Below are 27,276 nucleotides of genomic sequence, written 5' to 3'. Positions count from 1 at the left end.
TAATCCATGACTTCATTGGGGACTTCTCGAGACATAAGTTTAGCCAATTTTCAGGAAGATTAGGGTCTCCGTGGTATATGCTAGAATCCAAAGAAGCAGCGTTCTCTGATCCGGAAGATTCAACCTTGTCTGTGGCGCCTTGAGTAGGATCGCCAGGAGAATGACTTGCTAAGCACTTCACCCTCCGTGAGATTGGATGACCACTGATGAGCGGATATTTTATACGCTTTTCGGGGTTAATTTCATATAGATTTTAGTATGTTTTAGTTGGTTTTTAGTTTATTTTTATTAGTTTCTAGGCAAAATCCACATTTATAGACTCTACTATGAGTTTGTGTGTTTTTCTGTAATTTCAAGTATTTTCTGGCTGAAATTGAGGGAGCTGAGCAAAAATCTGATTCAGGCTGAAAAAGGACTGCTGATGCTGTTGGATTCTGACCTCCCTGCACTCAAAATAGATTTTCTGGAGCTACAGGACTCCCAATGACGTGCTTCCAATTGCGTTGGAAAGTAGACATCCAGGGCTTTCCAGAAATATATAATAGTCCATACTTTGCTCAAGGATAGACGACGTAAACTGGCGTTCAACGCCAGCTCTCTGCCCAATTCTGGCGTCCAGCGCCAGAAACAAGTTGCAAGTTGGAGTTCAACGCCAGAAAAGGATCCAAAGCTGGTGTTGAACGCCCAAAACATCCCCAGGCACGTGAGAAGCTTTAGTCTCAGCCCCAGCACACACCAAGTGGGCCCCAGAAGTGGGTTTCTGCACTATCTGTTATAGTTTACTCATTTTCTGTAAACCTAGGTTACTAGTTTAGTATTTAAACAACTTTTAGAGATTCATTTTGTATCTCATGACATTTTAGATCTGAACTTTGTACTCTTTGATGGCATGAGTCTCTAAACTCCATTGTTGGGGGTGAGAAGCTCTGCTGTGTCTCAATGAATTAATGCAAGTATTTCTGTTTTCCATTCAAACATGTGTGTTCCTATCTAAGATATCCATTCACGCCTAACTATGGAGAAGGTGATGATCAGTGACACTCATCACCTTCCTCAATCCATGAACGTGTGTCTGACAATCACTTCCATTCTACATCAGATTGAATGAATATCTCTTTGATTCGCTAATCAGAATCTCCGTGGTATAAGCTAGATTGATGGCGGCATTCATGAGAATCCAGAAAGTCTAAACCTTGTCTGTGGTATTCCGAGTAGGATTCTGGGATTGGATGGCTGTGACGAACTTCAAACTCGCGAGTGCTGGGCGTAGTGACAGACGCAAAAGGATAGTAAATCCTATTCCGGTACGACTGAGAACCTGCAGATGATTAGCCGTGCGGTGACAGCGCACCTGGACCCTTTTCACTGAAAGGATGGATGGTAGCCATTGACAACGGTGATCCACCTACACACAGCTTGCCATAGGAGGACGTGCGTGCATGAATCAGAGGACAGAGGAAAGCAGAGAGTCTGAAGACAAAGCATCTCCAAAACTCTAATATATTATCCATTACTGCATAATAAGTAACCTTTAATCCATGCTCTCTTGTTTATTCGCAACTCAACTGATAAATATAATTGACTTCCTGACTATGAATTGCAAGATAACCATAGATTGCTTCAAACCAACAATCTCTGTGGAATTCGTCCCTTACTCACGTAAGGTATTACTTGGACGACCCAGTGCACTTGCTGGTTAGTGGTACGAGTGTGAAAATTGTGATTCACAATTCGTGCACCAAGTTTTTGGCGCCGTTGCCGGGGATTGTTCGTGTTTGAACAACTGACGGTTTATTTTGTTGCTTAGATTAGGAAAATTTTTCTTTTTGGTTTAGAGTCTCTTATTATTGTTCTTGGTTAAAATTTTATACTTTTTCAAAACAAGTGTTACATTTATTGCCCAATTGGCTAGAGTGTTGGTTTAAGTCCGTGGCAGTTTGGTATACTCTTTTTAAAAATCTTTTTCAAAAATTATAATTTCTCTATTAAATTTTGTGCCAAACTTTAAGTTTGGTGTTTTCTTGTTGATTTCCCTTTTGGTTTTCGAAAATTTTAGTTTAGTTTTCTAAAAATTTTAAGTTTGGTGTTCTTTGGTGTTTTCCCTCCAAAATTTTCAAAAACAAGGAGCATCAAATCTAAAAATCCTAAATCTTGTGCCATCTTATTATTTTTCTCTCTCCTCTTTAAATTCAAAAATATCTTTTCTCTCTATTTTAAAGCAAATTTTTGAAATTTACCTTTAAAAATTCAGATTTTTTTTAAAATTTAAAACCTTTTTCAAAAATCATCATATCCTTTTTAAAACTTCCTAACCACTTTTTCTCTCCTCATTTTTTCGAAAATTTTCAACCATTTTTGTTTATTTTATTTTAATTTATTTCATTTTCGAAATAAATAAATAAATAAATAAATAAATTTTTTTTGACATCATCTCCCTTTCTCCATTATGGATCTAAGTGGAAATGAACAGTCCAGGAGGACTCTGGGGTCATATGCTAACCCCTCTACTACTTCATATGGGAGTAGTATCTGCATACCCTCCATTGGAGTCAGTAGCTTTGAGTTGAATCCTCAGCTCATTATCATGGTGCAGCAAAGTTGCCAGTATTCCGGTCTTCCATAGGAAGAACCTACAGAGTTTCTGGCACAATTTTTACAAATTGCTGACACAGTACATGATAAGGAAATAGATCAGGATGTCTACAGACTATTACTGTTTCCATTTGCTGTAAAAGATCAAGCTAAGAGGTGGTTAAATAACCAACCTAAGGCCAGCATAAGGACAAGGAAACAGCTGACAGAAAAATTCCTGAATCAATACTTTCCCCCAAAACGGATGACACAGCTAAGGCTAGACATCCAAGGCTTTAAACAAGAAGATAAGGAATCTCTTTATGATGCCTGGGAGAGATACAGAGAGATGCTACGAAAATGTCCCTCTGAAATGTTTTCAAAGTGGGTTTAGTTAGACATCTTCTATTATGGGCTTGCAGAAGGAGCTCAGATGTCTCTAGATTACTCAGCTGGTGGATCTATCCACATGAGAAAGACAATTGAAGAGGCTCAAGAGCTCATTGATACAGTTGCCAGGAATCAGCATCTGTACCTAAGCAGTGACCCTTCCATGAAAGAAGAGGTTAAAATAGTAACTGCTGAACTCAGCCCTGTAAAACAAGCTGCTGAATTCAATCAGCAATTGGACTTTCTAACAAAGCAGTTAGCCGAATTCAAGGATAAACTACAAGAGACAAGGATGGCTAATATAAATATGGAAGAACAATTGAAGCAAACAAAGCAGCAGCTGTCAAGACAAATAACAGAAGAATGCCAAGCAGTTCAATTGAAAAGTGGGAAAACATTAAATACCCCACCTCAAGGCAGCAAAGAGCTAAAGAATGAGAAAACCACCCAAAATTCACCTGAGGATAGTAAAAGCCCAGGGAAAAGTAATTCTGGCACTAAAAGCCAGAAATCTGGGGGAAGGCTGGCGCTGAACGCCCAGACCATGCCCAAGACTGGCGTTCAACGCCAGTAATAAGCAAAGACTGGCGTTCAACGCCAGAAACAAGCAAGGATCTGGCGTTGAACGCCCAAAATGGGCAGGATCTGGCGTTAAACGCCCAAAAGGGGCACAGTTCTGGCGTTCAGACGCCAGGAACAGACAAGGAGTTGGAGTCTAACGTCACTCCAGCTTCTAACTCTGGCACTTAATTACCAGAGAGGGATCAGATACACACAAGTGCTGATGACAACCCCTCTAAAAAGGCTTCTTCAACCACTTCTGTAGGCAATAAACCTACAGCAACTAAGGTTGAGGAATATAAAGCCAAGATACCTTATCCTCAAAAACTCCGAAAAGAGGAGCAGGATAAGCAATTTGCTTGCTTTGCATATTATCTCAGGACTCTTGAAATAAAGATCCCATTTGCAGAGGCACTGGAGCAAATACCTTCTTATGCCAAGTTCATGAAAGAGATCTTGAGTCATAAAAAGGATTAGAGAGAAATAGAAAGAGTTCTCCTCACTAAAGAATGCAGTGCAGTCATTCTGAAAAGCTTTCCTGAAAAGCTTAAAGACCCTGGGAGTTTTCTGATACCATGCACATTAGAAGGTAATTGCACCAAGACAGCTTTATGTGATCTTGGGGCAAGCATCAACCTGATACCTGCATCCACTATCAGAAAGCTTGGTTTAACTGAGGAAGTTAAACCAACCCGGATATGTCTCCAACTTGCTGATGGCTCCATTAAATACCCATCAGGCGTGATTGAAGACATGATTGTCAGAGTTGGGCCATTCGCCTTTCCCACTGACTTTGTAGTGCTGGAAATGGAGGAGCACAAGAGTGCTACTCTCATTCTAGGAAGACCCTTCCTAGCAACTGGATGAACTCTCATTGACGTCCAACAGGGGAAAATAACCCTGAGAGTCAATGAGGATGAGTTTAAGTTGAATGCTATCAAAGCCATGCAGCACCCAGACACATCAAAAGACTGCATGAAAGTTGATCTTATTGACTCTTTGGTAGAAGAGATCAACATGGCTGAGAGTCTCGAATCAGAGTTGGAAGACATCTTTAAAGATGTCCAGCCTGATTTGGAGGATTCAGAGGAAATGAAAGAGCCTCTGAAATTTCCTCTGGAAGAGGAAAAGCCTCCTAAACCCGAGCTCAAACCATTACCACCATCCCTGAAATATGTATTTCTGGGAGAAGGTGACACTTTTCCAGTGATCATAAGCTCTGCTTTAAATCCATAGGAAGAGGAAGCACTTATTCAAGTGCTAAGGACACACAAGACAGCTCTTGGGTGGTCCATAGGTGACCTTAAGGGCATTAGCCCAGCTAGATGCAAGCACAAAATCTTATTGGAAGATAATGCTAAACCAGTGGTTCAACCACAGAGGCAGCTAAATCCAGCCATGAAGGAAGTGGTGCAGAAAGAGGTCACCAAATTACTAGAGGCTGGGATTATTTATCCTATTTCTGATAGCCCCTGGGTGAGCCCTGTCCAAGTCGTCCCAAAAAAGGGAGGCATGACAGTGATTCATAATGAAAAAAATGAACTGGTTCCTACAAGAACAGTTACAGGGTGGCGCATGTGTATTGACTACAGAAGGCTCAATACAGCCACCAGAAATGATCATTTTCCTTTACCATTCATAGACCAGATGCTAGAAAGACTGGCAGGTCATGATTATTACTGCTTTTTGGATGGCTACTCAGGCTATAACCAGATTGCAGTAGATCCCCAGGATCAAGAGAAAACAACATTCACATGTCCATCTGGAGTGTTTGCTTATAGAAGGATGCCATTTGGGCTGTGTAATGCGCCTGCAACCTTCCAAAGATGCATGCTCTCTATTTTCTCTGATATGGTGGAAAAATTTCTGGAAGTCTTCATGGACGACTTCTCAGTATATGGAGACTCATTCAGCTCCTGTCTTGATCACTTGAAACTTATCCTGAAGAGATGCCAAGAGACCAAGCTAGTCTTAAACTGGGAAAAGTGTCACTTCATGGTGACTGAAGGGATTGTCCTTGGGCATAAAATCTCAAACAAGGGAATAGAAGTGGATCAAGCAAAAATAGAGGTAATTGAAAAATTACCACCACCTGCCAATGTTAAGGCAATCAGAAGCTTTCTAGGGCATGCAGGATTCTATAGGAGGTTTATAAAGGATTTTTCAAAAATCGCAAAACCTCTAAGCAATCTGCTAGCTGCTGACACGCCATTTGTGTTTGACACAGAGTGTCTACAGGCGTTTGAAACGCTGAAAGCTAAGCTGGTCACAGCACCAGTTATTTCTGCACCAGACTGGACATTACCATTTGAGCTAATGTGTGATGCCAGTGATCACGCTATTGGTACAGTATTGGGACAGAGGCATGACAAGCTTCTGCATGTCATTTATTATGCTAGTCACGTTTTAAATGATGCCCAGAAAAATTACACAACCACAGAAAAAGAATTACTTGCAGTGGTTTATGCCATTGACAAGTTCAGATCATACTTAGTAGGATCAAAAGTGATTGTGTATACTGACCATGCTGCTCTTAAATATCTACTCACAAAGCAAGATTCAAAACCCAGGCTCATCAGATGGGTGTTGCTTCTGCAAGAGTTTGATATAGAAATAAGAGACAGAAAAGGGACAGAAAACCAAGTGGCTGATCATCTGTCCCGGATAGAGCCAGTGGAAGGGACGTCCCTCCCCTCTCTTGAGATCTATGAGACTTTTCCGGATGAGCATTTATTTGCCATCCAAGAAACACCATGGTTTGCCGATATTTCAAACTATAAAGCTGCAAGGTTCATACCCAAGGAGTACAACAGGCAACAAAAGAAAAAATTAATCACTGATGCAAAGTACTACTTGTGGGATGAACCCTATCTCTTTAAGAGATGTGCAGACGGAATAATCCGTAGGTGTGTTCCTAGAGAAGAAGTGCAGAGGATCCTATGGCATTGCCATGGATCTCAATATGGAGGCCATTTCGGGGGTGAGCGAACAGCCACCAAGGTCCTCCAATGTGGCTTCTATTGGCCCACATTCTATAGAGATTCCCGAGAGTTTGTACGTAACTGTGACAGTTGCCAAAGAGCTGGTAATCTGCCCCATGGTTACGCCATGCCTCAACAAGGAATCTTGGAGATTGAGTTGTTTGACGTATGGGGAATTGACTTCATGGGACCTTTCCCACCATCATTCTCAAACACTTATATTCTGGTGGCAGATGACTCTGTATCAAAATGGGTTGAGGCCATTGCCACACCCACCAATGATACTAAAACAGTGCTGAAGTTCCTCCAGAAACATATCTTTAGCAGGTTTGGTGTCCCTAGAGTACTGATCAGTGATGGGGGCACTCACTTCTGCAACAAACAGCTTTACTCTGCCATGGTTCGGTATGGGATTCGCCACAAGGTAGCTACTCCATATCATCCACAAACTAATGGGCAAGCTGAAGTCTCTAACAGAGAATTAAAGAGAATCCTAGAATGGACAGTAAGTACCCGTAGAAAGGATTGGGCACGAAGCTTGGATGATGCTCTGTGGGCTTACAGAACAGCATTCAAGACCCCTATAGGGACCTCTCCATACCAACTTGTGTATGGTAAGGCATGTCACCTGCCCATGGAACTGGAACATAAAGCCTACTGGGCAACCAGATTCCTAAACTTTGATGCCAAATTAGCAAGAAAAAAAAGATTGCTCCAGCTAAATGAGCTAGAGGAATTCAGATTCACTGCTTTCGAAAATGCCAAGCTTTATAAATAGAAATAAAAAAAGTGGCATGATAGAAAGCTGTCATCTAGAATCTTTGAACCAGGACAGAAGGTTCTGCTGTTTAACTCTAGACTCAGGCTATTCCCCGGGAAACTGAAATCCCGGTGGAGGGGATCATATGTGATTAGAAGTGTATCACCATATGGTTATGTGGAGCTTCAAGATATTGATTCTGATAAGAAGTTCATTGTCAATGGACAGAGAATCAAGCACTATCTTGAAGGCAACGTTGAGCAACAGTGCTCAAGGCTGAAGCTACATTAAAAGCTTAGCAAGGTCCAGCTAAAGACAATAAAGAAGCGCTTGCTGGGAGGCAACCCAGCCATGGGGCATCAATCCTCTAAGCATTTTTCCCTATTTTTATTTTTATTTGTTTATATAAAGTTCATTAATAACAAGGTAAAAAATCAATTGCATAAGTTCACAGGGTTACAGAAGGAATCTGCACACAAAATAGAGAAAAAGAGCTCACTGGCAAGAAAACGCCAGTAAGAGCCTGTTTTGGGCGTTCAGCGCCCAAAAGAGGCATCCAGTGGGCGCTGAACACCAGTAAGGATAGCTATCTGGCGTTCAACGCCAGAAAAGGGCAACAACTGGGCGTTGAACGCCCAGGAGACCAGCATTTGGGCGTTGAATGCCCAAAACAGGCAGCGTTTGGGCGTTCAAATGCCAGGATGATGGGAAGGAGGTAAATTCGTTTCTTCTTCATATTTTTCATTCTAATTTTAATTTCCATGTTTCAAATCATGATTTCTTACATACACATGTTAAGAACCCTGATTTCTAAAATCCTTAATTTCTAAAAATCCTACCTTAAAAATATCAAATATATCTTAATCCATAAGCACAAATCCTCTTTTTCAATCCAATTCAACTCTTTTCCAAAAATCTTTTCAACTCATCAATATCTTTTTCAAATCTCCACATTATCTTTTTCAAAATCTAGATTTATCTTTTTCAAAATTTTTCATATCTTTTCAATTTTAACCTATATCCTCTCTTATCATATCTTCTATCTTATCTTTTCCAAATCAATCTTTTTTATCATATCTTTTCTAAATTTTCGAACCCACCACCCCTCCCTTTAAATATGGGTTCGGCCTTCACCCCCCTCCATCAACAATTGCACCTAGCTCTCCTTCTATCCCTCTCCTTTCTTTTCTTTTGCTTGAGGACAAGCAAACCTCTAAGTTTGGTGTGTTTATCCGTGATCACTAAGATCATGGCTCCTAAGGGAAAACAACCCACTTCAAGAGGCAAGAAAGAGAGCGTTCCAAAACCACTTTGGAATCAAGGGAAGTTTTTATCTAAAGAACATTCAGACCATTATTACAAAATAATGGGTCTAAGATCAGTGATCCCGGAAGTTAGCTTCGATCTGAAAGAAGACGAATATCCGGAGATCCAAGAGCAAATTCGAATCAGGAACTGGGAGGTCCTAGCTAATCCTGAGACGAAAGTGGGAAGGAATATGGTCCAGGAGTTCTATGCTAACATGTGGTAGACAGACAAGCAAAAACTATCTGGAACTGCTTTCTATGAATATCGGACCGTAGTCAGAGGAAAGATTGTTCATACCAACCCTGACAAGATCAGGGAGATCTTAAAGCTACCTCAGCTGAAAGATGATCCAGACTCTTTCAACAGGAGAATGATGAGAACAGACAAGGGCCTGGATAAGATTCTAGAGGATATATGTATCCCTGGAGCCAGGTGGACCACCAGCACGAAGGGTGTCCTAAATTAACTCAAAAGAGAAGATCTCAAACCAGTCGCCAGAGGATGGCTGGATTTCATTGGGCATTCTCTGCTGCCCACCAGCAACCGTTCTGAAGTCACTGTTAAAAGAGCAGTGATGATCCATTGCATCATGATGGGAAAAGAAGTGGAAGTTCATCAACTGATTTCAACTGAATTCTACAAAATTGCTAATAAAAATTCTAAAGAGGCCAGGTTGGCTTACCCAAGCTTGATTTCTCTGCTCTGCAAGGACGCTGGAGTAAGGATGGGAATAACTGAGTATATCTCAATTGAGAAACCAATCACCAAAGCATCAATGGAAAAACAACAAGCACAGGATGACCCCATCAAGAAGAAAGCACAGGAATTTCTCCCAGAAATCCCTCAATCTGAATATTGGGAGTATCTTGAAACATCAGTTACCAAGATACAAGAAGCTATAGAACAAATAATAAAGGAACAGAAGGAACAAAGTCAAATTCTCTGCTATTTGATTAAAGAACAGGAAGAGCAAGAGCGTGACTTGAGGGAATTGAAGCGCCAGAAGTTATCTCTTGAAGGACCAAGCACCCCACAGATCCGAAGAACATCCACTTCCCAGAACAAAGGTTGTTAAATTCAAATTTCTGCTTTAACTCTGTGATAGTTGTCGTTATAAAAGTTTACCTTAGGAGTCATATAGTAGTAATTAGTGTCTATTTTGATTTTACCTCCAATTAAGTTATAGTCTATTTTTCTCATCATCAGCAAACATGAATAAAATAGTAGATCTTTTGAATAAGAGGCAATAAAATTCGAGTTTTTAATAAGAAAAATTCTAATTAGTAACATGTGGTGGCAATGCTTTCTGTCTTCTGAATAAATGCTTGAACAGTGCATATGTCTTTTGAATTTGTTGTTTAAAACTGTTAAATATGTTGGCTCTTGAAAGAATGATGAACATGAGACATGTTATTGATAATCTGAAAAATCATAAAAATGATTCTTGAAGCAAGAAAAAGCAGCAAAGAACAAAGCTTGCAGAGAAAAAAAAAGAGAGAGAAAGAGAAAGCAAGGAGAAAAAGCCAAAGCTCTTAAAACCAAAAGGCAAGGGTAATAGAAAGGATCCCAAGGCTTTGAGCATCAGTGGATAGGAGGGCCTAAAGGAATAAAATCCTGGCCTAAGCGGCTAAACCAAGCTGTCCCTAGCCATGTGCTTGTGGCGTGAAGGTGTCAAGTGAAAACTTGAGACTGGCGGTTAAAGTCAAGGTCCAAAGCAAAAAGAAGAGTGTGCTTAAGAACCCTAGACACCTCTAATTGGGGACTTTAGCAAAGCTGAGTCACAATCTAAAAGGGTTTACCCAATTATGTGTCTGTGGCATTTATGTATCCGGTGGTAATACTGGAAAACAAAGTGCTTAGGGCCACGGCCAAGACTCATAAAGTAGCTGTGTTCAAGAATCATCATACTGAAATAGGAGAATCAATAGCACTATCTGAATTCTAAGTTCCTATAGATGCCAATCACTCTGAGCTTCAATGGATAAAGTGAGATGCCAAAACTGTTCGGAAGCAAAAAGCTACTAGTCCCGCTCATCTAATTAGAATCTGAGCTTCACTCAAAAACTCTGAGATATTATTGCTTCTTGACTTATTAGTCTTCTATTTTATTTGTCTAGTTGCTTGAGGACAAGCAACAGTGCAAGTTTGGTGTTGTGATGAGCGGATATTTTATACGCTTTTCGGGGTTAATTTCATATAGATTTTAGTATATTTTAGTTGGTTTTTAGTTTATTTTCATTAGTTTCTAGGCAAAATCCACATTTCTGGACTCTACTATGAGTTTGTGTGTTTTTCTATAATTTCAGGTATTTTCTGGCTGAAATTGAGGGAGCTGAGCAAAAATCTGATTCAGGCTGAAAAAGGACTGCTGATGCTGTTGGATTCTGACCTTCCTGCCCTCAAAATGGATTTTCTGGAGCTACAGGACTCCAAATGGCGTGCTTCCAATTGCGTTGGAAAGTAGACATCCAGGGCTTTCCAGAAATATATAATAGTCCATACTTTGCTCAAGGATAGATGATGTAAACTGGCGTTCAACGCCAGCTCTCTGCCCAATTCTGGCGTCCAGCGCCAGAAACAAGTTGCAAGTTGGAGTTCAACGCCAGAAAAGGATCCAAAGCTGGTGTTGAACGCCCAAAACAGCCCCAGGCACATGAGAAGCTTTAGTCTCAGCCCCAACACACACCAAGTGGGCCCCAGAAGTGGGTTTCTGCACTATCTGTTATAGTTTACTCATTTTCTGTAAACCTAGGTTACTAGTTTAGTATTTAAACAACTTTTAGAGATTTATTTTGTATCTCATGACATTTTAGATCTGAACTTTGTACTCTTTGATGGCATGAGTCTCTAAACTCCATTGTTGGGGGTGAGAAGCTCTGCTGTGTCTCGATGAATTAATGCAAGTATTTCTGTTTTCCATTCAAACATGCGTGTTCCTATCTAAGATATCCATTCGCGCCTAACTATGGAGAAGGTGATGATCAGTGACACTCATCACCTTCCTCAATCCATGAACGTGTGTCTAACAATCACTTCCATTCTACATCAGATTGAATGAATATCTCTTAGATACCCTAATCAGAATCTCCGTGGTATAAGCTAGATTGATGGCGGCATTCATGAGAATCCAGAAAGTCTAAACCTTGTCTGTGGTATTCCGAGTAGGATTCTGGGATTGGATGGCTGTGACGAACTTCAAACTCGTGAGTGCTGGGCGTAGTGACAGACGCAAAAGGATAGTAAATCCTATTCCGGTACGACTGAGAACCTGCAGATGATTAGCCGTGCGGTGACAGCGCACCTGGACCTTTTTCACTGAAAGGATGGATGGTAGCCATTGTCAACGGTGATCCATCTACACACAGCTTACCATAGGAGGACGTGCGTGCATGAATCAGAGGACAGAGGAAAGCAGAGAGTCTGAAGACAAAGCATCTCCAAAACTCTAACATATTATCCATTACTGCATAACAAGTAACCTTTAATCCATGCTCTCTTGTTTATTCGCAACTCAACTGATAAATATAATTGACTTCCTGACTAAGAATTGCAAGATAACCATTGATTGCTTCAAACCAACAATCTCCGTGGAATTCGACCCTTACTCACGTAAGGTATTACTTGGACGACCCAGTGCACTTGCTGGTTAGTGGTACGAGTGTGAAAAGTGTGATTCACAATTCGTGCACCAACTACGACCAATGGCGTTCAATCTGTAGCAGAGGAGATCAATGACTATGGCCCATGGCATTGATCACATACAGCCTGCCATAGAAGAAGATCATTCACAAGCAGAGAAGACAGTAGTACCAGAGTTAATTCAGAAAGACAAAGCAACTCCGACTCTCAACTCTATTCCTATTAAATATCTTTATTAGTTATATGTCTTCATAGTTTCACAACCAACAACCTTCTGATTCGCCTGACTAAGACCTGCAAGATAACCATAGCTTGCTTCAAGCCACAATCCTCGTGGGATCAACCCTGACTCACTCAGGTATTACTTGGACGACCCAGTGCACTTGCTGGTACAATAGTTGTACGGAAGTGTGGGGTTTGCGTACACGCCGACCAGTTTCATGGAGCAGCATGAAAACCAAAATGTTCCAGCCATGTTTGAGGATATATTTAATCCAGAATCTTGATAAAAATGATATGATTTGGTGGATGAAAAATGGTATTAAAATTTGAGGAAATCAGTTACAAAAATGATTGAAAACTAGTTAAAGATCAAGTAAAAAATTGATGAACTTTTGATGTTGTTGGTTTGGTTTCTTGAGGAATAAGAAGCCACCAGCAACTATTAATTATTTTGAGGTCAAAATATAAATATGAAAGAGTTTGGGGTTGAAATATAATTAAATGAAGGTTTGGAGGACCAAAGTATGATTTTCAAAAGTTAGGAGGTTAATATGCTATTTCTAAAAGTTTGGGGGTCAAAATAAAATTTTTAAAAGTTTAAGAATAAAGTATTATTAAATGAAATTTAATATTAAAATATTATGATATTGTTATTGTAATAGCCCAGACCACCTGCTAGCATGATATTGTCCGCTTTGGCACACAAGGCCTCACGGTTTTGCCTTTGACGATAGGGATGATAGCCAAAGACCCCCACACTCACTCGTCAAAACGCGTCATGCTAGAGAGAGGTATCCACACCCTTATAAGGCATGCTTCGTTTCTCCTCTCCAACCGATGTGAGACCTTACAATTATTTTATTAATATTATTATATTATTAATATTAGACAAATTTTCTTAAAAGTCTTAGGAAGACAATTTTAAGCCTAGAATCTTATAATTCACTACATAAAATATCTAAGTTGACGTAAGAACAAGTGAGGAGACATGGGACGAGTTAGGGGTAAAACATTTAAGGAGAGGTAAAAATAGATTGAGAAAATAAACGAAAGACAATGATAACAGCAATAGTGAGAGGTAAGAATAAAATGAGAAAGTAAAGAAGAAAAACAGACAATGAACGAACATAAAACAGCAATGAAGAAGTTAGGAGTTAATAAACTGCTCCGAGGAGGCGAGCAAATAGATAGTAATGAGACCACTCCAAATTTGCTTTCCAGGATACTAGGAGTTTTATTCTGCCGGCTGATACTGTAATGTCGCCCGCAGAGGTATCTTCAGATTAAAACATAGCTGTTAATGCTGTTCTAGTATGACAAAGAGGAATGCTTATCGTTGATTATTATGTTCAGCATACTTTATAGCAAGGGCCTTTCTATAATACAAAGAGGAATGCCTACAGTAGGTATGCTAATTGGAAAGCCATATTCGGATGTAATTATCGGATATTGTCAGGAGCGAGTTTATAACCGACAAGTGAGATCATCACATGCACTAAGGCTAGACATACATCATCCTTATGTGAACTAATGACACATCATCGCAAGCAATTTTTAGGGTTCTTTTTCATTTGTTTTCTTATATTTTTATCAAATTTCTTATGTTTTCTAATGAAATTTTATAAATAATCAAGTATTTAGAATTGTGTTAGTATTTTTGTATTTTCAGGAGTTTTGTCTCAAAATAAGCAGAAATTAAAGCTTTTTTACAAGGAAACACAAGTACATTTAAGGGGAGCAAAACTGTGCCCAAAAGAAAGAAAATTGGAGCCTAAAGCACACAAGCCTGGCATGAATGATTACAAGCCCGGCACCCATGTCATCAATCCTGACCTCTTCACACTCAAGTGATCATAACTTGAGCTAAAGAGGTTCAAAAGAAGGAGTTCTGATTGCGTTAGAAAGCTTACGTTCAGAGCTTCAGAATGATATGCATGTCTATAGTGGACGTTTAGTTTGAACCATGTACCACCATCATCTTTTGGATGCAAAAATCAGCACCCATTATGTGCATTTCCGGTCTCTTCTCATGCACACCCGGCGTCCCCACTTTCTCCTCAAGGACCCATGGCGTACTCCCTTGCAAGCCTGGCATCCCACCTTTTTCCAACTGCACGGCCAGCGTGCCTCCTTACAAGTCCGGCGTCCCCTCTCCTGGGAAAGTGCAATTGGGCCACACGCCAAATTCCCTAGCACAAGCCCGGCGTGAAGACACTTTCTAAACTCATAGGATGTAACAATTAAGGTGCAATCTCAATCATACACATCATTAGATGCCTTAATCATATACAAAAGATTCAAGATTCTAGAAGATTATTTATTAATTCTTTCTAGAAATATAAAAGATTTGGTTGTTAGGATTTGTTTCTATATTAGATTTGAATTCAAGTAGTTACTTATGTTATCATTCCTCAAGATACGAAGGATTAGTTTTGAATTTGAATTTTAAGTAGACTTAGGATATAAATAAGTGAGAAAGGTTCACAATAAGGACACCATCGAGGAGGAGGATCTTTGAATCCAAACCCAAACAACCCGGTTAGGGGCTCTGTTTATGTTTTCTATGGATCGTTAATCTAAGTTTGTTTTATTTTGAAGTCGAGTAAAGACTCAATCCGGTCCTTGTCCATTTTCACAAAGGACAAAGCGATTTCTGTCAAAAAAAATGAACACTTCGGTCCTCAACCTTTTTATTTTGGGACAATATAATCTCTCTGTTAAAAAAATTATTAAATAATAACAAAAATTAATTTTTTTTGGGGTTTTATTTGTATTTTGTGGGTGGTTTTCAACCCTCACAAAAATCTTTTCAACAATATAATCAATTACTACTACTTCTACTACCACCTTTTTCATCCTCATTATTATCACTCCTACCTCTATTATTTTTGTTGTGTAACCATACTTTATCATCATCATTATCTCCTCTACCGTCATCATCACCAATACCAATATTATCAACATTAAAGTTTTCTTCTTTCATTTCTTATTTCATGTTATTTTTTTCCTTTAAAAGATATTGTACTACAATTACTTTTTTTTTTGTGGCATCATTTTTATCAATGGTTTTTCTTCACTTAACCACCATTGGTGAATAAATTTTTCAAAAATAAACTTATTAATAGTTTATGAAGGTTTAAAACCCCCACAAAATACAAATAAAACCCCCACAAAACTAATTTTTGTTATTATTTAATAGATTTTTTAACAGAGGGGTCATATTGTCCCAAAATATAAAGGTTGAGGGTCGAAGTGTCCCTTATTTTTGGACAGGGATCGCTTTGTTCTTCGTAAAAATGGATAAGGACCGAGTTGGGTATTTACTCTTTTAAAGTCTTGCATTGATTTATTTCATGATTGAGTTATTCGTTCTTCATTCAGATTAGTAATATTGGAAGGTATGCTAATCCCTTTTGAATTCTTTTATTACTTTGGAAAAACTAATCTCTGAATTATAGCTTGAAAACTCTTTCACATGACTTTTTAAATTTGACTAGGAATAGTGGTTCAATTAGTGTGCGACACATGCATGATTTTCAATCACTCTAGTTTTGAATAAGTGATATATAATTCGAATTAGAACAACTTTTGAAAATTATGTTTTCTTCTAAGATTTAATTGGACAGGACTAGCTTGAATAAGTGATATATAATTTGACCAAAGGACTACTTTTGCTTATTAGGAACTAATTTAGTTTTTGTGCTTAACCTCTTTAATTAATCGGTTGACCAAGAAATTGGCGATTGGTTAATTAAAGAGAAACTGAGGAACCAAGGAATTTAAAATCATTTACTTAAGATTTGTCATGAAAGATCATTGCATAGTTCAAAATAGGTAAACAACGTTTGATATTCCTAGGGTCTTAAACTTCTCCAAAGTCCTTGACTCTCTCCATTATTATTCTCTCACAATCAATATCACTTCCTCCGAAGCACTCAATTTCCAAGATTCCAAGCATGACACAACTTTGCCTTCATCAATCCAGGTTATTTTGATCTAATTAAGAATTTAACTTGATATTTGCTTGCTCAGTCCTTTAATCCTCATGGGGACGATCCACTCACCGTGGTATTAGTTAAACCATCCGGTGCACTTGCAGGTGTTTGTAAGCTTCAATTTTTGCTCATCATGAACATCATTCTCTTTTGCTTTTTCTATGTTTGTATTCAGCTTCTTGTATTTCTCTGTTTGTACTCTATTTTTTTGTTTATCTGGTTGCTGTGTTTATTTATGGAACTATTTTACTGTCTGGTGATTACAACAGAGGTGATTATGATACGTTGTCAGGAGGGCATTTTCATTATTTTAGAGCTAAGGGACAGAATGGTAATGTTATCACATTCAAAGATTTGAATACTAGAAGAATTGTACCATGCCGGTCTTGGACATCAAGAAGACCAAGAGTCCGTCTCAAAAACAGTGGTGCTGAAATGGCGATAACTCATAAGGTCCATTGGGCTAAGAAAGGACAACAAGAAGTCCAATAATAATTTTCAAATTCATTATTAATTTTGAATTTTTTAGGCATTTATTTTAATTTGTTTTGCTGTTAGAGTTTGTTGAAAGATTTGATTTACTTCTGATTTGCTTAGTAGTATTTTTAGGGATTTTAAATTTCAATCAAATTTGATCTAATCTAATAAAATTAAATCTAATTTAAATTAGTTATCATATCTTTAGGATTTTAAAATTTAAATCAAATCTTATCTAATCCAATAAGATCAAATCTGATTTAAATTAGTTATTTTATCTATAGGAGATTTAAGTTAAGTTATCTTATCTTATCGTTTTGTTAGTTTATTAGGGGCCTATTTAAACACCTCTGGTGAGACAATTTACACAACTTTTGATGAATAAAATTTCTTTAATGCTTTATGCACATTTTTTTCAGTGTGATTAAGTGAGGTGAGTGATTTGCTTTGCTTGTTGCATGAAAAAGATTGAAAGATCCAACACTATGGTGATTCTGCATGGTGGTTTCTTTCAATTTTCATCCCTTTGATCTAGGTTGTCAATGATAGGTTCTTTGAAGGTCTAGTAGAGAATCCCTTCTGGTGACCTAGGTTGCTAAGAATAGGTTTCTTAGAGGTCTTGTAGGAAAACCTATATACATCCTTTATGTTTCCGCTACGTCTTTTCTGTTGCGTCTTTTGCCGTCATTCTTTTCTTATCCCGTTATCCTTCATTCTAATTTCTTATCAGATTAACTCGATTAATTATCCTAACCTTACTAATAACTCTCCAGTTCTTACCCCTTTCTTTCCCCTTCAGATGGAGACAAGCGTCCTTTTTTATGAGCTTGACCAGCCCTACATATACGAGGACCCAGTGTTTTACAGCTAATATGTATTAGCCATGGAGCCTCAGATATGTCTATATGTACTACATGACCACCCTGTTTAGTACCTGTAAAATATTCCTTTCTTTGATCCTGACGCTCCTTACGAGTTCCTATTATCATGGCTTCACCCCAACGCTCCAAGACATCCTTTCTCTGATGGGCCTGGATATCCATACCCTGCACGACCAGTAAACCAAGTGGCATCTGAGCCTGTAGAATTTGCCGAGCCAACTCTAGCAAATGACTATATTCCTGCGTTTCCTCTAGAGTTTGATTTCTGATGAGCGGATAATTTATACGCTTTTTGACATTGTTTTTAGTATGTTTTTAGTAGGATCTAGTTACTTTTAGGGATGTTTTCATTAGTTTTTATGTTAAATTCACATTTCTGGACTTTACTAAGAATTTGTGTGTTTTTCTGTGATTTTAGGTATTTTCTGACTGAAATTGAGGGACTTGAGCAGAAATCAGATTCAGAGGTTGAAAAAGGACTGCTGATGCTGTTGGATTCTGACCTCCCTGCACTCAAAATGGATTTTCTGGAGCTACGGAACTCGAACTGGCGCGCTTCCAATTGCGTTGGAAAGTAGACATCCAGAGCTTTCCAGCAATATATAATAGTCCATACTTTGGCCAAGAATAGATGACGTAAACTGGCGTTCAACACCAGCTTTCTGCCCAAATTTGGCGTCCAGCGCCAGAAAAGGAGCCAAAATCAGAGTTGAATGCCCAAAATGGCACAAAAGCTGGCGTTCAACTCCAAGAAGGACCTCTACACGTGCAACACTCAAGCTCAGCCCAAGCACACACCAAGTGGGCCCCGGAAGTGGATTTATGCATCAATTACTTACTCATGTAAACCCTAGTAGCTAGTTTATTATAAATAGGACCTTTTACTAGTCTTTTTGACAATCTTTGATCCTGGATTGTATTCTGATCCTGTGATCACGTTTTAGGGGGCTGGCCATCTCGGCCATGCCTGGACCTTTCACTTATGTAATTTTAACGGTAGAGTTTTTACACTCCATAGATTAAGGTGTGGAGCTCTGCTGTTCCTCAAAGATTAATGCAAAGTACTACTGTTTTCTATTCAATTCATCTTATTTCGCTTCTAAGATATCCATTCGCACCCAAGAACGTGATGAAGGTGATGATTATGTGTGACGCTCATTACCATTCTCCCCTATGAACACGTGCCTGACAAACACCTCCGTTCTACTTGAAATAAGCTAGAATGAATATCTCTTAGATCTCCTAACCAGAATCTTCGTGGTGTAAGCTAGAATGATGGCGGCATTCAAGAGAATCCAGAAAGTCTAAACCTTGTCTGTGGTATTCCGAGTAGGATTCAATGATTGAATGACTGTGACGAGCTTCAAACTCGCGAGTGCTGGGCGTTAGTGACAGATGCAAAAGGAGGGTGAATCCTATTCCAGCATGATCGAGAACCGACAGATGATTAGCCGTGCTGTAACAGAGCATGTGAGCATATTTTTCACTGAGAGGAGTGGATGTAGCCACTGACAACGGTGATGCCCTTGCATAAAGCCAGCCATGGAAAGGAGTAAGACTGATTGGATGAAGATAGCAGGAAAGCAGAGGTTCAGAGGAACGAAGGCATCTCCATTCGCTTATCAGAAATTCTCACCAATGAATTACATAAGTATTTCTATCCCTATTTTATTATATTAAATTCGAAAACACCATTATCAATTTATATCTGCCTAACTGAGATTTGCAAGGTGACCATAACTTGCTTCATACCAACAATCTCCGTGGGATTCGACCCTTACTCACGTAAGGTATTACTTGGACGACCCAGTGCACTTGCTGGTTAGTTGTATCGAAGTTGTGAACCATGGTATTGGCACCATGTTCTTGGCACCATTGCCAGGAAAAGAAAGAGCCATGAATTTTACATAATCAAAGTGTAATCACGATTGCGCGTACCAAGTTGCTCACGTTGCCAGGGATTGTTTGAGCCTGGACATCACAATTTCGTGCACCAAGTTTTTGGCGCCGTTGCCGGGGATTGTTCGAGTTTGGATAACTGACGGTTCATCTTGTTGCTCAGATTAGGTAATTTTCTTTTTATTTTATTTTTAAAAATTTTTCAAAAAAAAAAATCTTTCAAAAATTTCTCTTTTGTTTTCGAAAAAATATAAAAATGTTTTCAAAAATTTATTCAAAATTTTAAAGAATGAATTCTAGTGTTTCATGAAGCATGTGAAGCCTGGCTGGCTATAAAGCCATGTCTAAATTTATTTGGACTGAGGCTTGCAATTTGTTATCAAGAGCAATATACTCTGATGTTAAAATGCTGAAGCTTGGCTGGCCATTGGCCATGTCTAGTGTTTTGGACTGGAGCTTTCATTGAAAGCTTGGCTGGCTCATGAGCCATGTCTAACTCCTGGACTGAAGCTTTAGACTAAACATGCAAGATTCCTGGAATTCATATTAAATTTTTGGAATCCTTATTTTCCTTTTTCAATTAATTTTTGAAAAATACCAAAAAAATTAGAAAATCATAAAAATCAAAAATATTTTTCTGTTTCTTGTTTGAGTCTTGAGTCATGTTATAAGTTTGGTGTCAATTGCATGTGCATCTTGCATTTTTCGAAAATTCTCATGCATTCATGGTGTTCTTCATGATCTTCAAGTTGTTCTTGGTAAGTCTTCTTGTTTGATCTTGATGATTTTTTGTTTTGTGTCTTTTCATGTTTATCATATGCATTCTTGAATTCTTAGTGTCTAAGCATTAAAGAATTCTAAGTTTGGTGTCTTGCATGTTTTCTTTGCATTAAAAATTTTTCAAAAATATGTTCTTGGTGTTCATCATGATCTTCAAAGTGTTCTTGGTGTTCATCTTGACACTCATAGCATTCTTGCATGCATTCATTGTTTTGATCCAAAATCTTCATGCATTGCATCTCTTTAGTGTTTTTCTCTCTCATCATAAAAATTTCAAAAAATAAAAAAAAATATCTTTCCCATTTTCTCTCATCAAATTCGAAAATTTGGATTTACTTTTTCAAAAATTTTTAAAATCAAATTGTTTCTCATGAGTCAAATCAAATTTTCAATTTGAAAATCTTATCTTTTTCAAAATCTTTTTCAAAAATCAAATCTTTTTCAAAATTCTTAGTTATTTTCGAAAATTCCAAAAATATTTTTCAAAAATCTTTTTCTTATTTTTATACCAAATTTTCGAAAATAACATAATCAATTAATGTTTTGTTTCAAAAATTTCAAGTTTGTTACTTACTTGTTAAGAAAGATTCAAACTTTAAGTTCTAGAATCATATCTTGTGATTTCTTATGAATCAAGTCATTAATTGAGATTTTAAAAATCAAATCTTTTTCAAAACAAATTTCTAAAATATCTTCTTATCTTACCTTTTTCAAAAAGTTGGTTTCAAAATATCTTTTCTAACCTCCTAACTTCTTATCTTTTCAAAATTTGTTTCAACTAACTAACTAACTTTTTGTTTGTTTCTTAACTTTTTCAAAACTACCTAACTAACTCTCTCTCTCTAATTTTTGAAAATATCTTCCCTCTTTTTCAAAAATTTCTTTTTAATTAACTAATTATTCTTATTTTTTATTTTTGATTTTAAAAATTTTTGAAAAATACTAACACTTTTCAAAAACCATTTTTGAAAATCACTAACTCTTTTTCAAAATATTTTTCGAAAATTCTCCCTCTCCCATTTTATTCTATTTATTTATTCATCTACTAACATCTCATCTCACATCTCTGCCATCCTCACAGTTGTGTTTCTTTCTTTACATCACACTCTTTGTCTCCCTCTTTTCTTCCACTCACAAAGGGATCCCTATACTGTGGTATAAAGGATCCATATTATTATTATTTTTCTATGCCCTCTTCTTTGTCATATGAGCAGGAGCAAGGATAAGAACATTCTTGTGGAAGCAGATCCAGAACCTGAAAGGACTCTGAAAAGGAAACTAAGAGAAGCTAAAATACAACAATCCAGAGATAACCTTTCAGAAATTTTCGAACAGGAAGAGGAGATGGCAGCCGAAAATAATAATAATGTAAGGAAGATGCTTGGTGACTTTACTGCACCTAATTCCAATTTACATGGAAGAAGCATCTCCATTCCTGCCATTGGAGCAAACAACTTTGAGCTAAAACCTCAATTAGTTTCTTAGATGCAGCAGAATTGCAAGTTTCATGGACTTCCATCTGAAGATCCTTTTCAGTTCTTAACTGAATTCTTGCAGATATGTGATACTGTTAAGACTAATGGAGTAGATCCTGAAGTCTACAGGCTCATGCTTTTCCCTTTTGCTGTAAGAGACAGAGCTAGATTATGGTTGGATTCTCAACCCAAAGACAGCCTGAACTCTTGGGATAAGCTGGTCACGGCTTTCTTAGCCAAATATTTTCCTCCTCAAAAGCTGAGCAAGCTTAGAGCTAATGTTCAAACCTTCAGACAGAAAGAAGGTGAATCCCTCTATGAAGCTTGGGAAAGATACAAACAGTTGACCAAAAAGTGTCCTTCTGACATGCTTTCAGAATGGACCATCCTGGATATATTCTATGATGGTTTATCTGAGCTATCAAAGATGTCACTGGACACTTCTGCAGGTGGATCCATTCACCTAAAGAAAACGCCTGCAGAAGCTCAAGAACTCATTGACATGGTTGCTAATAACCAGTTCATGTACACTTCTGAAAGGAATCCTATGAATAATGGGACGCCTATGAAGAAGGGAGTTCTTGAAGTTGATACTCTGAATGCCATATTGGCTCAGAATAAAATATTGACTCAGCAAGTCAATATGATCTCTCAGAGTCTGCATGGAATGCAAGCTGCATCCAACAGTACTCAAGAGGCTTCTTATGAAAAAGAAGCTTATGATCCTGAGAACCCTGCAATAGCAGAGGTGAATTACTTAGGTGAACCTTATGGAAACACCTATAACTCATCATGGAGAAATCATCCAAATTTCTCATGGAAGGATCAAAAGCCTCAACAAGGCTTTAATAATGGTGGAAAAAACAAGTTTAACAATAATAAACCTTTTCCATCATCCACTCAGCAACAGACAGAGAACTCTGAACAAAATACTTCTAATTTAGCAAACTTAGTCTCTGATCTGTCCAAGGCCACTGTAAGTTTCATGAATGAAACAAGATCTTCCATCAGAAATTTGGAAGCACAAGTGGGCCAGCTAAGTAAAAGGATCACTGAAATCCCTCCCAGTACTCTCCCAAGCAATACAGAAGAGAACCCAAAAGGAGAGTGCAAGGCCATTGACATAAGCACCATGGCCGAACCTACATGGGGAGAGGAGGACGTGAATCCCAAGGAGGAAGACCTCCTGGGACGTCCAGTGACCAATAAGGAGCTTCCCTCTAAGGAACCAAAGGACTCTGAGGCTCATCTAGAGACCATAGAGATTCTATTGAACCTCCTTATGCCCTTCATGAGCTCTGATGAGTATTCCTCTTCTAAAGAAAATGAGGATGTTACTGAAGAGCAAACTGCCAAGTTTCTTGGTGTAATCATGAAGCTGAATGCCAAATTATTTGGCATTGATACTTGGGAAGTTGAACCTCCCTTGTTCATCAACGAACTAACTGATCTGGATCAACTGACATTGCCTCAGAAGAGACAGGATCCTAGAAAGTTCATAATACCCTGTACCATAGGCACCATGATCTTTAAGGCCCTGTGTGACCTTGGTTCAGGGATAAACCTCATGCCCCTCTCTGTAATAGAGAAACTGGGAATCTATGGGGTGCAAGCTGCTAAAATCTCATTAGAGATGGCAGACAGTTCAAGAAAACAGGCATATGGACAAGTAGAGGACGTGTTAGTAAAGGTTGAAGGCCTTTACATCCCTGCTGATTTCATAGTCCTGGATACTGGAAAGGAAGAGGATGAATCCATCATCCTAGGATGACCTTTCCTGGCCATAGCAAGAGCTGTGATTGATGTTGACAGAGGTGAACTAGTCCTTCAATGGAATGAGGATTCCCTTGTGTTTAAAACTCAAGGATCTCCCTCTGCAACCATGGAGAGGAAGCATGAAAAGCTTCTCTCAAAGCAGAGTCAACCCAAGCCCCCACAGTCAAACTCTAAGTTTGGTGTTGGGAGGCCACAACCAAACTCTAAGTTTGGTGTTGAACTCCCATATCCAAACTCTAAGTTTGGTGTTGGAGAGTTTCACAATGCTCTGAACATCTGTGAGGCTCCATGAGAGCCCACTGTCAAGCTATTGACATTAAAGAAGCGCTTGTTGGGAGGCAACCCAATTCTTTATCTAACTATATTTTTCTTAATTATATGTCTTTATAGGTTCATGATCATGTGGAGTCACAAAATAAATATAAAAATTGAAAACGGAATAAAAAACAGCAGAAGAAAAACCACACCCTGGAGGAGCATCTGTCTGGCGTTCAGCGCCAGAACAGAGCATGGTTCTGGCGCTGAACGCCCAAAATGGGCAGCTTCTGGGCGCTGAACGCCAGAACAGGCATGGTTCTGGCGTTCAACGCCAGAAATGGCACACAAATGGGCGTTGAACGCCCAAAATGGCCACCAACCTGGCGCTGAACGCCCAGAGTTGGGTGCAAAGGCATTTTTACATGCCTAATGGGTGCAGGGATGTAAATCCTTGAACACCTCAGGATCTGTGGACCCCACAGGATCCCCACCTACCTCCACTCACTTCTTCTCACCACTCTCTTTCACACAACCCTACAAACGCTCTTCCCCAAAAACCCTTCACCAATCACCTCAAACTCTCTTCCCCATCACCTCTTCACCACTCACATCCATCCACTCTTCCCCATAAACCTACCTCATAAACTCCACCTACCTTCAAAATTCAAAACCAATTTCCCACCCAAACCCACCCATATGGCCGAAACCTTTCCCCCCCTCCCTTCCCTATATAAAGCCCTCCATTCTTCATCAAATTCACACAACACACCCCTCTACACCCTTCTTGGCCGAAACACTCACCCTCTCCCTCTCCTCCATTTCTTCTTCTTCATCTATTCTTTCTTTTATTGCTCGAGGGCGAGCAAAATTCTAAGTTTGGTGTGGTAAAAGCATAAGCTTTTTGTTTTTCCATTACCATTGATGGCACCTAAGACCAGAGAATCCTCTAGAAAGGGGAAAGGGAAGACAAAAGCTTCCACATCTGAGTCATGGGAGATGGAAAGGTTCATCTTCAAAGCCCATCAAGACCACTTCTATGATGTTGTGGCCAAGAAGAAGGTGATCCCTGAGGTCCCTTTCAAACTCAAAAGAAATGAGTATCCGGAGATCCGACATGAAATTCAAAGAAGAGGTTGGGAAGTTCTAACAAATCCCATCCAACAAGTCGGCATCCTAATGGTTCAAGAGTTCTATGCCAATGCATGGATCACCAAGAACCATGATCAAAGTAAGAACCCAGATCCAAAGAACTATGTTACAATGGTTCGGGGGAAATACTTAGATTTTAGTCCGGAAAATGTGAAGTTGGCGTTCAACTTGCCAAACATGGAAGAGAACGCACGCCCCTACACAAGGAGAGTCAACTTTGATCAAAGGTTGGACCAAGTCCTTATGGACATATGTGTAGAAGGAGCTCAATGGAAGGTTGACTCCAAAGACAAGCCGGTTCAACTAAGAAGATTGGACCTCAAGCCTGTAGCTAGAGGATGGTTGGAGTTCATTCAATGCTCAATCATTCCCACTAGCAACCGGTCTGAAGTTACTATAGACCGGGCCATCATGATCCATAGTATCATGATTGGAGAAGAGGTGGAAGTTCATGAGATTATACCTCAAGAACTCTACAAGGTGGCTGACAAGTCCTCCACTATGGCAAGGTTAGCCTTTCCTCACCTCATTTGTCACCTATGCAATTCGGCTGGGATTGACATAGAGGGAGATATCCTCATTAAAGAGGACAAGCCCATCACTAAGAAAAAGATGGAGCAAGTAAGAAAGCCCAGTCATGGAGCTCAAGAGGCGCAAGAAGCTCATTTACATGAGATCCCGGAGATGCCTCAAATGCACTTTCCTCCACAAAATTATTGGGAGCAAATCAATACCTCCCTAGGAGAATTGAGTTCCAATATGGGACAACTAAGGGTGGAACATCAAGAGCACTCCATCATGCTTCATGAAATAAGAGAAGATCAAAAAGCAATGAGGGAGGAGCAACAAAGACAAGGAAGAGACATAGAAGAGCTCAGGGACATCATTGGTTCCTCAAGAAGGAAACGCCACCATCACTAAGGTGGATTCATTCCTTGTTCTTATTTCTTCTGTTTTTTGTTTTCTATGTTGTGTGCTTATCCATGTTTGTGTCTTCATTATATGATCATTAGTAGTTAGTAACTTTGTCTTAAAGTTATGAATGTCCTATGAATCCATCACCTCTCTTAAATGAAAAATGTTTTAATTCAAAAGAACAAGAAGTACATGAGTTTCGAATTTATCCTTGAACTTAGCTTAATTATATTAATGTGGTGACAATGCTTCTTGTTTTCTGAATGTATGCTTGAACAATGCATATGTCTTTTGAAGTTGTTGTTTAAGAATGTTAAATATGTTAGCTCTTGAAAGAATGATGACTAGGAGACATGTTATTTGATAATCTGAAAAATCATAAAAATGATTCTTGAAGCAAGAAAAAGCACAAAGAACAAAGCTTGCAGAAAAAAAAAAGAAAAAAAAAGGGGGCAAAAAAAATAGAAAACAAAAATAGAAAGAAAAAGAAAAAGCAAGCAGAAAAAGCCAATAACCCTTAAAACCAAAAGGCAAGGGCAAATAAAAAGGATCCCAAGGCTTTGAGCATCAGTGGATAGGAGGGCCTAAAGGAATAAAATCCTGGTCTAAGCGGCTAAACCAAGCTGTCCCTAACCATGTGCTTGTGGCGTGTAGGTGTCAAGTGAAAACTTGAGACTGAGCGGTTAAAGTCAAGGTCCAAAGCAAAAAAAGAGTGTGCTTAAGAATCCTGGACACCTCTAATTGGGGACTTTAGCAAAGCTGAGTCACAATCTGAAAAGGTTCACCCAATTATGTGTCTGTGGCATTTATGTATCCGGTGGTAATACTGGAAAACAAAGTGCTTAGGGCCACGGCCAAGACTCATAAAGAAGTTGTGTTCAAGAATCATCATACTGAACTAGGAGAATCAATAACACTATCTGAAATCTGAGTTCCTATAGATGCCAATCATTCTGAACCTCAATGGATGAAGTGAGATGCCAAAACTATTCAAGAGGCAAAAAGCTATAAGTCCCGCTCATTTAATTGGAGCTATGTTTCATTGATAGTTTGGAATTTATAGTATATTCTCTTCTTTTTATCCTATTTGATTTTCAGTTGCTTGGGGACAAGCAACAATTTAAGTTTGGTGTTGTGATGAGCGGATAATTTATACGCTTTTTGACATTGTTTTTAGTATGTTTTTAGTAGGATCTAGTTACTTTTAGGGATGTTTTCATTAGTTTTTATGTTAAATTC

General features: G+C 38.7%; 1 non-coding gene across 1 annotated transcript; it reads right to left on the bottom strand.

Annotated features, from left to right (window-relative positions):
• Window positions 1–22,204: 22,204 nt before the first annotated feature.
• LOC148571308 (small nucleolar RNA R71) lies at window positions 22,205–22,312 on the bottom strand. Its single transcript, XR_015908384.1, has one exon. It is a non-coding gene; the product is annotated as a small nucleolar RNA R71 (small nucleolar RNA).
• Between the last annotated feature and the right edge of the window lie 4,964 nt (window positions 22,313–27,276).

Source organism: Arachis ipaensis, chromosome B3 (assembly GCF_059453495.1).
Source record: "Arachis ipaensis isolate K30076 ecotype BB chromosome B3, ASM5945349v1, whole genome shotgun sequence".
Classification (NCBI taxonomy): Eukaryota; Viridiplantae; Streptophyta; class Magnoliopsida; order Fabales; family Fabaceae; genus Arachis; species Arachis ipaensis.
This window is presented reverse-complemented; position numbering and strand designations above follow the sequence as displayed.